General features: G+C 41.6%; 1 protein-coding gene across 1 annotated transcript in view; it reads left to right on the top strand.

The window, feature by feature from the left end:
• The first annotated feature begins 4,477 nt into the window (after nucleotides 1-4,477).
• The window catches only part of RC3H1 (ring finger and CCCH-type domains 1), a 73,628-nt gene continuing 64,614 nt past the window's right edge, over nucleotides 4,478-13,491 (top strand). Inside the window, exon 1 of the mRNA XM_054285591.1 lies at nucleotides 4,478-4,637. The gene's annotated coding sequence lies outside the window, so the exon portion shown is untranslated. The remainder of the gene's footprint in view (nucleotides 4,638-13,491) is intronic.

The raw sequence follows: 13,491 nt of genomic DNA, 5'->3' as shown, positions 1-13,491 counted from the left end.
AAGAACAAAAATTACATTGTTAATTTAAGTGGTTTTCAGCTTTATACACACACACACACACACACACACACACAGGCTTTCTTATAAAATATAATTGCCTTGATTGTTTATCATCCCAACATAGATGTTACCTTCCTAAGCCCATTAAGAGGCTGCTGTAAAATGTGGTGCAGCAATGCTATGAAGGAAAAGAACAAATTTCAACCAAAGTACCACTGGAGCAAAGAAAGGAAATAAGGAAATACTTCTGCTTTTCTGTTGAGACAGAATAGAAAAGGGAATACAACAAGGAAGTCAAGTGCAAGATAAAGAGGTGGCAGCATATGGCACTTGGCAGAGGCTCCTGCTCCTGCCAAGGGAACTCAGAAGCAAGGAGATGGTTACTTCAGCAGAGGGCACTGGAGTGACAAGGATGTGGTGTGGTGCTGCCTCTGCCTTGCTCTGCCTAGTGGAACTACAGACTTGCTCTGCTGCAAATTCTTCTACTTTCTGTTGTTTCACAGTTTTTATCCCAAAAAGAGAGGAGATGTGCTGAATGACACTGGAAGCTCTGGGGTTGGAGCAAAGCAGGCAATGACATAGAAGCAGAAAAGGCAGTAAGGAGGAGAATCTGGTACTCCTGAACCAGCATTCTGCATCCCACAACACCAGTGGGACAAGGAGGCTGATGAGATGGGATGCTAAAGGAAGTGAAGCCTCTAATGAGAAATCACCAAAACAAGGTTTCTTACCCTCCTTATAATTTCTTCTTTTTCCACAGCAGCTGCAGTCAGGGGGCATATTTACATAGACCTTTGCATTCCAAGTAGGCTGGAAACACAGACATTAACAATGGTATTGATATTCTACAAATTTATTATGAACAGCACCAAAGAACTGCAAAAAATTTTTCAAACAAATCTGATGTTTGGTGGGTTATATAGTATTATTTATTTGTGCAAATTGAGAATTTGTGAATGCTTGGGAGAGAATCTTTCAAGGAGGAGCACTCATTTTACACATACGGACTTCACGTTCCTTTAGATCCTCTAGGCTTCTTTTATACAAGGGAAATGAAAGCCTTGTGTGTTATGTTGGAGACACTGAGCATGTCCACAGTGTAAGGCTGCATTTTGAATTTGTATTATTTAAAATAAGAAAATAAAACTAGCTCCAATAGTTGCATCTGCATCCCATGGGCTTGGATGACATTTAGCATGCTCTCTAATGAACACTGGATTTTTTTCAATTATTATGTTGGATGGATACAGTCTTTTCCTTTTGTCAATGGAATTTTATAAAAGTGCAGGAATTTAGGTTTTGTTAATGTGAGGGTCAATTTTTTTAACATGATGGTCAAGCATATAAAAGTGCTAAGGATTTTCTTTTTTATTATCTATGGTTTAGAATTTTCACTGTGTGAAATAACAGGGACATGCTTGCAGCCACCTGGGAAAGTATTTCATTCTTGCCTTCCATTCTGATATCACAGGTTTCAAAATGAGAATTTTTCCTCCATCAGCTTTACAAGTCACATTGCTAACTAAAATAGCAAACTGAAACACTGCCAAGACATTTAAAAAATACACATTTCTTTTTTTAAAGACAGCTATCCTGGTACCACAGTTCTAGAGCAGTTTTATATGGAAGGAGTAATATAAAAAATGGAATGGTGAGATGATACCATTTGACAGCTACATTGGTATTTTAGGTATTTCTCTCCATCATAGAGCCTAAAATGGGGAGTCATTTTTAATTTGAGGAACATTACTAGTGTGGCCACAAATGTCACATTTTAGAACCATGCCTACACACTATCCCCTTTTGGATGGGAAAAAGGAGAGAAAGATTTGAAAATTGAGACTATATGCGGTAGAATAAAAACTAACTCCTGTGGGCTTTTAAGAACATAAAAGAAAGAACAATGTAAATAAGTGGAGATGAATTCTAGCTGATTTAATGATAAGCTGAAATGATATTTGAAAGCAGTAATCCTAAAGGCAAATAACACGTTGTGTCTCATGCTAAAAGCAGTGTGGCACGCAGGAAGAAATGCTGCGTAACTGGGGAAGGCAGCCACTAAAAATAACCCAACTTATCTAGTGCCACCAGATCCCAACAAGAGAACCAGCTCAGCTTCAAATTTCTCAACTTGCAGAAAACATAACAAAGAATAAACATCAGAAAAGCCTGACTCTGATGGAAGTGTAAAGTGGGGTTTGAGAATTGAAGTGCTCATCTGTGCAGTGTTACATAATAAGAACAATAAGGTGATTTCATATCCCACTTCTTCAAATTTCCACCATGTATTACTGTGGTAACCTATGCTACTGAAAATGGTTGTTAGCATGTTCCTACTGGCAATGCAATTAAATGTTGAGGGAAAACATAAACTACGTGAAAAATGAAGCCTTTCCACATACAGGAACAAAAGACAAAGTGGTAGAAGTCCCCAGACTGGAATATTAAAACCCAGACTGAACAGACATCAGAACACTGTACAGTCACTTGCTAGAAATAACAGGATTCAGGCCCTCACCATTTCTAGCTTCTGTGACATTAAACCAAGGTTGCAAAGAACACCTACCATTTTAGCTATTCCTAATGCCATCTTCTGCTTCTAATCAGGGCACTGACAACTCCAACAAGGTTCACATTTCTACTGTAACATTTAAGGAGGAGTCTGCAAAAGATGGCAATTGTTGATTGAGAGGTTTCTGTGGTTGGAAGCACCTTAAAGCTCATCTTAGTCCAAACCCTGCCACAGGCAGGGACAACTTCCACTAGACCAGGCTGTTCCAAGCCCCTGTCCAGTCTGGCCTTGGACATTTCCAGTTTACACTTATTTTCTAGCTCATAGTAAAGCTCTTGCTAAGTCAAAGATGCTCTTTGCAAATATGCTAATCTTCTGTGTCTGTAAGATCTCATTGCCTGTGACTGTGGCTAGAAAACTCCATTTTCAGAAATTAATAGCTTTTCTTAATACTATTTTATTTAAACAGTGATCCTTGATAGCTTTTCTTAATACTCTTTTATTTAAACACTGATCCTTGATAAGTATTGAGGTTGTTTTGGTGGAAAAGCTAAATAATAGAGATTATTTCTTTAGTAAAACAGATAGAAATAACACTTAGTTACTAGCACCACATTTCTTGTAAAGTTAATGAAAATCTGTCTATGGTCAGTACAAGAGTCAAAACCAAGAACTGAAGAATAACCTTGCCCTGTGTAGTTCTTCCCTGCGTGTAGGAATTTCTGTCTTCTGTCTGCATGTCACAACCCAGCTTTCTTTTGCAGGCCTGCTCTCTCGAGTCCCTGGCTACTTCTGACTTGACAATGCCCTATTTATATTGTATTTCCAGGTCATGCAATGCTGCACTAACAGTAATACACTGGGTACTCCTTACAGTGTTATGAAAGGAAAAGAGAAAAGCAGTGATTTCCTACACAGCATCCTGCACAATGGCATCACAGCAGGATTGATCCCACAGAGCCTCTAGCTGGGCATAGACATGATAAAACAGATGGGCAATAAAATGGGACCACTGAATACTATTTTTGGTCTTTACTTTAAATATAGCTTTCTTAATATTTTACACCATATTCATGCTCTCATAAACAGGCATCAAGTGCATGTTACCTTGAAATATCCTGATGCTAAGTTATTAGCTCTTGTAACAATTTAAAACAGTCAGTCGGTACGTGTTTAGTAAATGCTGCAAGTCAAGTGATTGCAAGACATTCTATAATTTCTTTTAAAATTTCTTCTGTATCCCAACTAGTTCTGACTGTGATACAGGAAAGCTTGGAGGGTCCCCAAACCTCTTACCTGTGGTGTTGGTTAAAGCTAAGGATGATGTGTGTCCTGCAGCACACAAAGCTACGGGGGACCTTCTCCAGCACGGAGTCCATCTCTACGCCTTCACTTGGGACTGGCGGGCAAAACCCCGAAAAGTTTGCCCTGTACGGCCACGTAAGAGGGAACTTAATTTGCGTTCTTTTTCCCTGAAGTAAGGAAAGTAACCGGCTTGAAGCACTAAGGTGTGATGTATGAGGCAACCGCAGGGTCGCCAACAGAGGTTCCTGAGGGAGAGAAAATGGCGGGCGGGGGCCCTCAGCAAGCTCCCAAAACACAGAGCGCTCCCCAGGAACCACTCCGAGTGTGAAAAGCCTCGACCTCCACCCCCGAGCCCGCTAACTATGACAAGAGGAGGTGAGGAGGGGGGGAAAAAAGACCCCACCGGAAAGGAGGAAGGCATCTGACATTGGAGACCGTCCCTGACAGAGCGCGAGGTACCCTGCCCGAGACGGGCGGTAGCTCCCCCACACTGCCCTCAGGGGCTCCAGGCCGTGACTCGGCTATTTCTCCCCATCCCGTCCCGTTCCGTCCCCGTCGTGTCCCGGTTGCGGGGGAAGGCGGGCGCAGGAAGGGGCGGGTGGTGCGGAGAGAGAGGGAGGGAGGGAGCTGGGCGGTGAGAGGAGCAGTCGACGCACAAGATGGCCGCTGCCGGAGTGGCAGCGGGGCGGCGGCGGGCGATGGCGGCGCTGCCCCGGGGCCCGCGTGTACTACTGGAGGAGCAGCAGCAGGGCGCTGTGGCAGCCCCGGTGTGCCGGAGCTGAGGGGGCCGCTGGGCGCTGCAGGAAGCCCGGCCCGCGTGGTGAGTGCGCTGCCTCCGCCGCGGGGTGCGGGGAACAATAGGGCGGGAGCGCTCTGCCCGCCTTGCCGAGAAAGGAGGCGGAGGGGCGGGCGCTGGGACGAGATGATCTCCAGAGGTGCTTTCTACTTCTAACAATTCCGCGACTTTGTGCCTCGCCAGGCCTCAGGCTCCTGCCGGGCTCGATTTCCGAACGCCTCGGCGGGCGGGGAGGGACCGCGGCTCGCTGTGCCCGATGGGGGGGAGGCGGAGAGCGGCTGGGTCCGGCTGGGGGTGGGGAGAGGCGGCATCGCCTCAGGGTGCGGCGGCCGAGGGACAGGCGGCTTTTGTGTGCCCCCTCTGCCTGCTGTTGTTGTTTCCAGGGGCTCTGCCTGCCTCTGCGTGAGAAAACTCGTCCCTGTGTCGCGTTGAACAACAGAGACGGGGGGAAAATAATGATAGAGCCCTACCCGTCCCCGGGACACCTCTCCGCCCTGGGTTGTGGCTCTTTTGTCTGTCGTGCCTGAGGGAAGAGCGAGGTGGCCGCGGCTCCCTGTGCGTGGGGACAAACGATGGTGAAAGCGCACAGGATCTCCCTGACTTGCAGTAGTTTTTCCACCCTGGCATTGTTTTGGCTGTTGGATTACACCCACAGAGTGGGTAGGGTTTCATGCCGGGGGTGCGGTGTTGGTGTAGCTGGGATTTAATTTGCTTTGATGGTTGGGAATGTCCTGGTGTCAGGTTTTGTCTTCAAAAGCCATTGTGAGGTCTGTCTTGTTTTAAAGCAGGGAACTGATGAGGGTTTTGGTGTTTTTTTTCCCGTAGGAATTGGGAACGTTTTGTTTATCTCTGCACGCCTTTTTATCCAGAATGTATCTCTTATTTTTATACATTTTAGTCAAGTATGCGTGACAAATCATTTGTTCCTCCAGCAGAAGCTACGGTTTTCTGTGCTTTTTTTGCCATATTGAAAATGGCTGTAGTGGGGGAAAAAATTTAAAATTTGCAAAAAAAATTAACAGGTTCAAAGTAATCTGGATTGCAGCTGAGCTGCTTTAATCATTGTAACTGGTGTAGCAATGCTGTCATTTAATGACTCTGCTGGAAGATAAATGCAGCATTTATACTCTATTCACATTATTTGGTTATAGAATTGTGAGATAATACAGGAATACTCTGAGGCAAAAGTTAATGTATTCCTAAACTTATGTTTTCTTGCTTCTTTCAGGCTTATGAGGATGTGGAGGTGGTTAATTTTGTCAGCTATAAATGTCTGTATTGCTACATTTGAAGTCAATGAAGCTAATATGGGACTTGATGGCTGTATAAATAACCTGTGCTCAGGAGCAGTTGGTACATTATTGCCAGTTTCTAAGCTTCACCAGGAGCTCCATGGCTTTCTTCAGTGCATTAATGCACAATGCTGATAATGAAATTATGGTTCCCACTAACAGAAATAGAAGCAGGCGTTATCAGGCACGTTTTCTTTTCCCAGTGATAGCTTATGGCTTTGCCTTCCTGTCCTAGAAAAGGGTCTGTCAAAGCAGACAGCCTGACAGGCTGCTTGGAGGGAAATTTAGAAAGGCAGGTACCATCAGAGCAGTCTGTTTTGACAACCAGAGACTTGAGTTTGTCAATCACTTAGGAGCAGCAGGAACCTTCGTCGACATAAGTGGGAAGTAACTTGTATGGTTTCTGGTGTTTTGTTGTTCGTTTTTGTGAGGGGTTTTTTTGTCAGCTTGTATCCAAACTAGCTTAGTTTAAAATGAAATATTCTATAAATGTCTGATGGGATTGTGGTGTGCTGATAATTTAAACTAATGTTCCAGTGAGCAGATGAACATATGAATCTGGAAATTGCAGACATTAATAACACAGACTTTAATTTAGGGGCATCTTGAGGCGTGTATTATTATATAAAAGGGCTCATGCTAAAGCAGATGAAGAGAAATGAGCAGGAATGCTTTTGGAAACTTCTGACGTGTTGCCAATGATTCACCAGCAATCTGGGTGGAGCCATTATCAATCTTGTTGAATTAAGCATCACAGAAGTTGAGATTCAGTGAGTGTATATTAAAATAATGCTTTAATTACTTTGTATGGGATTTAGAGGCCTTGGGTGACACTGATGCTGGCTTCCTTTCACAGTGATGGCAAAAACTGATATCCCATTTAATGAAGGCCTCTATCTCTTAACTAACCTGTGCTGTAAAAGGTTGTTTCATGATACTTAGGAAATTGACCTTTCCCAGTCTGTAATATGTAGTGATGTGAAGGATAATTAGCTTTTTTTTTTTTTTTTTAATCTGCACGAAGAATTACAGTTTACATGCTGGATACCTGGGGGAAAAATGTTCCAGCCATTTGAAAGAACTTATGGAGTCATAGCTTTCCAATGCTATGATATGTAAAGCTGAATTAGAAGGAGAGAATTCATCTGCATGTAGGTTCCCAAACTTCCCAAGAAGCTCAGAACAGTGATGCAGAAGCCACTATAAGGTATCTTTTAAGCAGGTGACCTTTATAAAACTTTTTTTTTTTTTGCAAAGCCTACTCATTTGCAAAGCCTACTCCCACCCTGGATTCACTGAGTCATTTTGCAGGTGAAAGTCTGTGTGGTTTTGTGGTATTTTTCCCACAGCCAGTAAATTGGGTGGTTGTTTGCTGGAGCATCCCAAGTAACATTGCAGGTGGGCCAGAAAAACAAATCTGACATGGCAGATAAAACATAGGGGAATTAGTAGTGTGAAGTTCATGTCTTGGACTGTACAAGGTAACAAGTGGGAAACCATTATCTATAATATGCTGCTATTGTGAAAGATTATTATATAAACACTGCACTGACTGAAATTTCAGTGTGACCTTCAAGATTCCATGTAGGCTCTGTTACAGTAATGCAGTCTAGGGACTCTGCTAGCTGAGAAAGAAACCACAAATGTTTACTCGGTTATATTACCTTCCTTTCTGAGCACAGGTTCCACAGTGTGCCCAGAATTGGGTGCAGTTCCCCTCCCTGAGTCTGACCACTTGTTTTGCTGAAGAAGTGCATCTCTTGATAATTACTTTTTGCATCAGTCTCATTTTCTTCATTACCAGTACAGTTAAAATTGAAATGGTATTAGATTTCCTAGGGCTAACTGATTTCCTAATGAGGTTTTTTATTTGTGGAAGTGGGTTAATGGGCAAGAAGGTGCAAAAGTCCTGATGGCCTATTATAAATAGATTTTTCTGATATAAAAATAATTTCAGGTTAGAGTGCTTGAGGAAACAGCTTTCCTGTTACCTCATGGTAGCAACACATTTGGTGCTATGAGCTGGAGAAGAAAGAGATTTTGGTGATAGAAATAACAAGAATTCTCGATAATTTGCTGTGAATGTGTGTTGTCAGAGGCAGTACCAGTCGTGCACTGCTCTGCGTTAGGAAGTGTAGAGGGTGTTTCATGCAGGTATGGTGGGTGTCCTGGCCTCACATTGAGATTCCTTTCTAGTGGAGTGAGAGGGGAGGCAGCTGCAGGGAGTCTAAGGGAAACTTCCAGTGGGCAGAGATGGCTTCTCATAGGCATCAGGGCATATATGCATATACAAAAGGGCCTGGACATCCCATGCAGCCTTTTGCATGCAAACTTCTGCCCCACATGCTAGGTTAGGTTTTCTTCCCCCAGAAAAAATAAAAAGGTATTTCAGAAATCCTAAAAGTTACATAAGATCTCTCTTTATCACTTGATTGTTCAAAGTAGGTAGAGGCCTGTGTAAGCTACAATGGAAGCTACCTTGTTAGAATGAAGACATTTTTAGGAATGTGGATAAAAATCTTCATATGAGAGAGAGATGTGAGGAGGAGAGGGGAAACAAGGGAAGAGGATTGTTTTGACACACAAGAGGATTCTTTTTTTCTTGTTCTGCTACATCAGAAATGGAAGATACGCAGTTAAACTGAGAAGTAGTGGAAATGTTGCTGAGGAACAGATCTTTCACTTGCTTCACACAGATTGTGACAGAGTTGCCATGTAATTTGATACAAAGAACACAGAAGAGAGTGTTTGTGTCAGGGAACGCTGTGGTGAGTCTGGAATTCAACATTACAGAAGCTGGAGGATTTATTGAGAGTTATGCCTTCCAGCCATGGTCACTAAAACCACCAGAAGGACATGTTGTTCTTGCCTCTGGCTCAATAGACCTCCCTCACTGGAGATTGCTTGCAAAACCACTTTTTGAAGTATTAATTTTCAATTACTGGTTTTCTGGTGTTTGTGATGTGCATGTTATATTGATCTGAGACAGGACTGCTTCAGCTACAAGACAACTGAAGGAACAAAGTGTTTGGTGTAGCTGAAATGTGCCAGGCTGGGAAAATGAGATCTCACAGGTGGTTCTTTATTTCCTTTAGTTTTTTGTTTTAACAGGGAAAGTCTGGTTGGTCTCATCTCTCTACTATTCCAGATTAATAGGTGTTTTTAAAATTGTCTTATTAAATACTCTTTCAAAGCAGGCTGTTAATCTTAAATAAAAATCTGGACATTTCAAATGTAATTATTTTTCAGAATGCTTCCGTGTTCATTAGATTCTGTCAGGATAAGCTTTGGAAGTTGAGGTGTGGTGGTTTTTAAACCTGTTGTTGTTAACAAAATGCTGGTTGATCACCTGATGGAGCAGGAACGTTTCTAGCTTGGATCTAAAGGTCTTCTCAGCACTTTTTCCTGAACTCACTTGCAGCAATTACTTTAGTTCAGATAGTGAGCAAGTTGGAAGGGTTTTCAACTTCAACTTTGAACTTCCTTGCTATTTACAAGGGAGACATCTACTATAGTGGCAGGAATCTCACCTCTTTGCTGTGCATTGGAGGCTTTCAGAGACTTGCAGCTAAATATTTTTGATAAATTGTGTCAGCCAGTGTTGGTCCCCATCTCAAAATTAGGTGCTACCTTTAGGGCAAAAGGAGTCAGGTTCAGGGAAGGTATTACAATGGGAATTAATTGAAATTCATGCCACAGAGAATGGTCTTAATTACCTGCTTGTTAATAAACCAAGTTCTGTGGAGCACTCCCAGTGTTGGTAGCCTTTAACTTTCTCCATTTACTCATAATGGCTTGGCACTCTTCACTTTCTGTAGCAATTGTGTTTGAATTAGGAACTTCTCCCTGTCTTACTACAGTCCCTGTGTAATATAAATGCCCTTGGAAAGTGACTGAAATAAAACTTTTACTGTTGACTTACTTTTTCTGTCACGTTCTTTCAGTTTGTTCTCCTTCACCTCCATTCCTTTTGTTACCACTTTAGAATGGAGGTCCTTGAGGTGCTATTTGATGTTAGAACTGTACCAATAAATGGAACTGTTAGGATTTCATTATCCAGCTACTCACAGTACAGCAAGATAAAGTGTTTTGTCCTCTGGGTTTTTGTTTTTTTTTTCAATTCTCCGCTAAGATATAAGAGCTGAAGGAGAGACCTTGAAATTAATGGAGACCAAATTGTAAAGTAAATTGTAGAAAGTGAATTTGATTAGCCTATGTGGCATTCCTGAATTGTGGCATGTTGCATAAACATTATTTTATGACCATTAATGATTCTGGCAGTTATGCAGGCCTAATGATAATTAAAGCTCACCTTTCTGATATAAGCTCTTCTCTGGGAGGCTTGGTAGAAAAAATTTCCCTGCCTTTATAAGTGAACATTATGCTAATGAAATCTTGAAACATCTGCTTGTGAGTCCACTGAAGCAATCATCTCTGTCTGTGGTGTGTCACAATTTAAAATCCCTGTTTCATTGTACAAAAATCAAGCTTGGGTTTTGTGCCACAGATTGGGGTGGTTTGAGGAGATAGGAAATAGCAAGCAACATGCTGTCCTGCTTTACAATGGATGTATGGAAGGAAGAGCAGGAATTGTGAAACAAATCTCAGCCTCAACCCTCTACAAATGAAAAATCTTCACAGCTATGTATGATGTTGCACATGTATTTCTTGAGCTCTGCTGGAACAATTGTTGACCACAGTGTCTGGGAAGTTGGTTCTGCATGTGTCTGAGGGGCTTCATACCAAATCACCAGTCCCCTAATGTAAACAGGACTAATTCATCACGTTGCAAAGATCTAGATAATTAGCTGTTTATCATCATACAGAAATTGTCACTAGCTCCTGCATTGTTGTTAATTATTGTATGGGTAGACGAAATCCAGAGTTTTGGAAGCTGGAAAATGGCTTGCTCTTATTTAGCAGCTCTGAAGGACAGTAATTCTTGGTCTTGCTTGCTTTGAGGGGATGTGGATTTTGGATCAAAAATAGATGAGAACAGGGCAAAGTCTCATAAATTAGTAAAGCAATGGCAAAGGAAATAGCACTCTAATGTACCTTTCTAGACTTGAAATAACTTTTCTCTAAGGAGTCTTTTTCTCTTTGCTTGCTAAAATGCTCTGTTTTCTTTGTAGGATTTTTTTCTCCTGGCTGCATGGTTATCTTTACCTCTCCTGTTCTCTTTCAAGATCTTTCATTCTCTGGTGTTGTCTATTTTTCTTCTTTTTTTTTTTTCATTTAACTTTGTTCTGCTTTGAGCCACTCATCAATTCAGCCAGCTAATGCAGGTAACAGAGATGGCTTTTTGCCTCTGAGTTCCATTGCTTTATAGTTCAGAGTTGCAGGATAGGTGGTTTGGATAATGGAGCAACCTTTGGTGCTCTATGTTCTTAGAGATTACTGAGGACTGTTGAAACATCACTGCTTCCTCTGGAACTGATGAGAAGTTAGGGAGCATTGTTAAATTTGCAAGGAGACATGAAGAAAGATAAACATAAGTTAGGCTGAACTGGCCTGATGAGATGGACTGGGTTAGTTAAGCCAAAGGCACTCAGGCTGTCCTTCCTGTTTTATGAGTCATTCTGCCATTTAATTGTGTTGGAAGGCCTCCTGTAGAATTAATTAAAAAGGAGGCTTTATTAGTGCTGAAAAACTTACAGTCAATTTGAATTTTAGTCTTCTTGTTTAAACCAGGCCTTATGGATAGAAGATTGACACTGTAACTTCTTTGTAAGTGAATCATAACAGTGGAAAGAAAATGTTATTCAGGGCAGTGAGAATTGCTGAAACTGTGGTTGTTTGGAGTAGACCAGACTATTTAAAATGTAACTGTTTGTTGCCAGCTATTGTCAGATTCTACCGAGGAGATGTGAGCCAGCAGGATTGTCTTCTCGACTTGCTAACCTGTGTGTGGATTTTAGTTTCCTGTACTTGTGTGCTGTATTAAATCCTGCTAGCTGAATATACCTCTTTCATGCTACCTTTTGATGCTGCTTATCCACTGTTTTGTAGTTTTTACAAAACCAGTTCTTGGTTTGAAGACATCTCACATTGATTCCATCTGGTTTTGTGTCCTGAACATTTTATTCCATTTGAGGATGCATTTGTGTTAAGAATCTTCGGGGACATGAATAATTTCAGTACACCGAAAAAGTGCTCAAAGTAAGGGTTGGCTGTGTTTGGAAGCCCTCTAAGTCATCCATCTCTTTTTTTAGAAGAGGTTCCCTGTTGATAACAGTGTGAGAGTGGAGGGATGTGGAATAACTTAGTTCTAACTCGTGCCAAAATGCATTGGGACACTGAGCTTTTTGGTTTTCCCTTCAGTGATGCTGCTTAGCATTTTACTGGTGGCATACATTTCTGCTGGAATGCCAGATACTTTTAATTTTTATTAAAATATTAAAGTAAAAGGCTGTGCACAAAGCCCTCAAGCACCTTAACAGGGAAGCAAAAAGGCACAGCCCAGTTGGTTGCAAATCAAAATAAATTCCTTAAGTTATACTTGTACTAAACTTACCCATTTTCTCTAGTTATTACTAGACTTAAGTCTTATCTTCTCTCTGAGCAGTGTGATTTTTGCAGAATATATTCTTAGTTGGGGGAAACTTGGCAAAATTTTCATCTGTCCTTAATGCATGATGTTCTTTCTCATTTGTATAGCATTTGCAAAAAGGAAAAAATACCAATAGGACTAATAAGGTGGCATCAACACTGGCAAGTAACTTTCAGGCTTTTTTTAGCATTCATTCCTTTACCAGGAGTGTTGGAAATTTTTCAGTTAAGGCAGAATAACCTAAGTGTCAATGTCTGCACTGCAATTCATAGAAATGCAATATTTCCTGCCTGATTTTCTGTAAACCTGAGGATTGGCATGATTTCAGCAAACAGAGATCTATAGTAGGCTTTTCTGGTCACTCCTTTCTCAGTGGAACTTTTCAGTCAAATGTTTCTAACAAAATAGCACTCAGGGGCGGGGTGGGGATGTCTGTGGGTGTGTTTCTCAGGAGAATTCTGTGCTCACAGCAGTTTTTATGTGAGTTTTTAGATTCACTAGACCCGTTGAGAACAGAACTTGAGCTCTGTCAAGTTGAAGCTTGGCCATGGTGTGGGTGACTTCAGGACATACCAGGAGGAAAGGCTTCCACAGAAATCCTTGTATTGGCATTTGAGGATGTGATGATGTGGCTGTCACATCAGGCACTACAGGAGAGGAAAGGGGTGTGGAGTCAGGATTACTCACCAGGTATTAAAACAGTCACAGGTATATTTGAACTAAAATCTCAATTGGAAAAAAAAAACCCCAACCTTCTACAGTGTCTTCCTGTGAGTAATATAGGTATTCATTCACCTGATTAATAAAAATGTGGCTTGTTCTTCCCCAGGAGAGGACAAAAGGGGGAAAAGCCCTTGCTTATTTACCAGTTTATATGACAGTAATTGGGAGCCTTTAGGATGGGGAAATGAGTGACAGCAATCCTTTCCTTCAAGCACATCTGATAATTCATTAATGTAATTTCAGAAACTTTTGGAGCTTTTGAGAAGTGGGAATAGTCAGTGATGTTGATGTGACAAGCTGTTATGTGAGTTAT

The sequence above is a fragment of the Melozone crissalis genome, unplaced genomic scaffold (genome assembly GCF_028551555.1).
Source record: "Melozone crissalis strain CALT ecotype California unplaced genomic scaffold, PUWL_Pcris_2 ptg000045l_1, whole genome shotgun sequence".
Taxonomy (NCBI): Eukaryota; Metazoa; Chordata; class Aves; order Passeriformes; family Passerellidae; genus Melozone; species Melozone crissalis.
This window is presented reverse-complemented; position numbering and strand designations above follow the sequence as displayed.